Here is a 2831-nt window from a genome sequence, read left to right on the forward strand (position 1 = left end):
AGTAAATAAAATAATAAATAAAATATTTAAATATTTTATTTATTTATTTGACTATTTATTAATGCGTAACAAATCTAAACATGTAATTTTAATAAAAATCTGCAACATATTCTGTGTAGGTCATATATGAATATTTTATTGTTATGGTTTAAGCAACGAATATTTAGAACTTTATTATTCCGTTTTCTCGTGATGACGCGTGTATGTATATGTATTAATCGATATTATATTTGTAAATTATTCTTTGCGATTATAAATATACATAATTATTGTTCCATCTTAACGTGATATTTATTTAGTAATTAAATTCTTATATTATGTCGACTTAAATATTAATTTTGATCAGGATAATTGCTATTTTCCCTCATTTAAAATATATGTCTATTTTAATACGAAAGTTTTTGTTAATATTTAATATTCAACACATCTACTTCTGTAAATCTGTAAATCAATGCTCTATAAATACACATAGCAACTATTATTTCTGAATAACGAAATTATATTTTTTTTATTCTGGCATTATTAAACTTAGTTACAATTGACAAAATAACAAAACAGCGGAGCCAAATTAACCAATAATGTTATAATTTAATGGCGCTTCTTTTAATCTAATTGTAAGTTGTTCCTTTTCCAGTATATATATCGCCTTATGTTACAATTTTTACTAATATTCATTAATCTAAAATATATTTTCTCCACATTAAAGTAAAAGTGGCTTGCCCCTGTATCATACTTTTCCTATAGCAATAGAGTCATTGTTGTTGTTTGTTAAGTTATGGCAACGAAACACTTGGGCGATGCCTTCCGGGAGGTATCTTTAAGATAAACTGGCCCCCACTTAGACATTAAAGACGTGGAGAAAATCGGAAAACTCTTCATGGCTAGACCGTGGCACGAACCCACGACCGAACTCCCGGTGCTCGGGGTGCAAAGACCGCTTGGCCACTGGTGGGCCGACAATTGAGTCGTTTCGATCATTTACTAACTGCTTTTAGGGAAAGATTTGAATCGAAATAACGTGACTTCCGGTGCAAACCAGAAGTTCATGTATACTGAATTGAGATTCCAGCTTTTATGGTTTTCAAATCTGATATCAGATTTTATCTAATTTCGTTCTAGAGGTTAAGAGAAGACAGGCGAACAGACAAACGACAGTGAGAATGTATAGGTCTACAATTGTCTTCAAATTGCAGTCGAATTAAAAAGAATAACGTTTGTAAGTTGTTAAAATAAACATTTTCTCGTCAAATGTAAATTACTTTTATTTCCTCTTTACGAATGCATTAGCAGAAACATAATTATTACTACTTCGTAAATTATCAATATTACGTTTTAACAGGACCCCGACATCTCCGATCAGCCCCAGTTAATTAATGCTGATACGATTGGTGTTCTGGAGTTTACTCCAATTAACAGGTTTGTCCCTTTGCAATTCTTCATTAAAAACAAGAATTTAGAACTTTCCTGGAAATCACTAATTTCTCCTTTCTCTTTTTGGGTAAGTAAAGCTTAAAAATATAATTCATGCAAAATTTTAAATATTATTTCAAACACAGAAAAACCTTTCATATAAAGGTGTGGCTGGCCATTTTCATCTGTACTTTGGTGGCTGGAATACTCATATTTATAATACTCAGTTACGAGAAATCAACAGAAGACAATAACAAAGGTTGGAATAAAAGAAGATTCGTTTGGTTTCTGTTCGGAAGTTTTCTCAATCAAGGTAAGTATCAACGTATAACAAGACAATATTTTCATTTAAAAACTGTATTTGGTGAACATTCTTTCTCTCGTTTTTATTTCAGGAGCCGATTTGAACGTCGTTAGACGCTCACCCTCCAGAGTGGCCTTGGTCTTCTGGATGCTTCCAGTTTTGATCATATCTTGGTCTTATGGTGGAACGTCAACTTCGTTTATGATTAACAAGGAAAAACAGTCATTGCCGAAAACGTTCGAAGAATTAGCATCAGCTGTCCAGAAAGGAAAATTTACTTGTACTGCACATGACTACCCATATCTGATAAACATCTTTAAGGTGAGTTGTTCGTAACATTTTATTTCACAAAGATGATATCGGTCTTGAAAAAAACGAGAAACGTTAATAATTTTGATGATGTATCTTTTATATGAGTATCTTCTTTTTTAATTTGTTTTGTTTTATTTTCATTCTGTCATCTATTTGTTTCCGTATTAAGGTATCATTTTAACAAGTTAATTATCCAATTTGATAAACACTTTCTTGCTATAAATGCAACAGGTCTGCTGAAAATTTTGAAGCAAATGTTAGTTCAAATTTTCGCTTTAGCTTTGACAATAACAATTCTCAATATGGTCACTTATCCTTCAACACAAAACAATCAAGGAGAACCGCGGATTTTACTATAGTGTGTTAAACCTAGTTAAGTAAATACGTAATATCTATTGTGAAATTACGTGACCCAGAAAGATATTTCAGGAAGAATTGTAATCAGTGAAAGAAAGTAAGGTTAGGTCTGATGGTTGCTAATACAATTGCTACGTATGGAGAAAGAAAACAGAAAATTTTTTCAAACAATCAATGGGTACGGGTTCCGTGATGGTCTCGATTGATTTAGCTCTTAGTAGTGCGATGGAAAACGGTTATTTCCTTTCTTGAAATAAACAAGATTCTAAGAACACACCCATTAGCTTGAAATGAATCTACTTTTCTTTGTAGCAAAACTTAGGGGTCATTTATGACAAGACAAATTCTATTCCTATGAAATATAGGTGGATATTTCTGGTGAGGTCAGTAGAGGCAAATAAAACGCAGTTTGATAACACTATTGACCCGAAAACTTAAATCATTGAAA

The 2831-nt window shown here is 31.7% G+C and overlaps 1 long non-coding RNA gene across 1 annotated transcript; it reads left to right on the plus strand.

Moving 5' to 3' along the window:
• Positions 1-1345: 1345 nt before the first annotated feature.
• Positions 1346-2072, plus strand: LOC111641998. Its single transcript, XR_002759504.1, has 3 exons — positions 1346-1498; positions 1576-1723; positions 1806-2072. It is a non-coding gene; the product is annotated as an uncharacterized LOC111641998 (long non-coding RNA).
• The last annotated feature ends 759 nt before the right edge of the window (positions 2073-2831 follow it).

The sequence above is a fragment of the Centruroides sculpturatus genome, unplaced genomic scaffold, assembly GCF_000671375.1.
Source record: "Centruroides sculpturatus isolate CEXI.00-Female unplaced genomic scaffold, Cexi_2.0 scaffold113, whole genome shotgun sequence".
Classification (NCBI taxonomy): Eukaryota; Metazoa; Arthropoda; class Arachnida; order Scorpiones; family Buthidae; genus Centruroides; species Centruroides sculpturatus.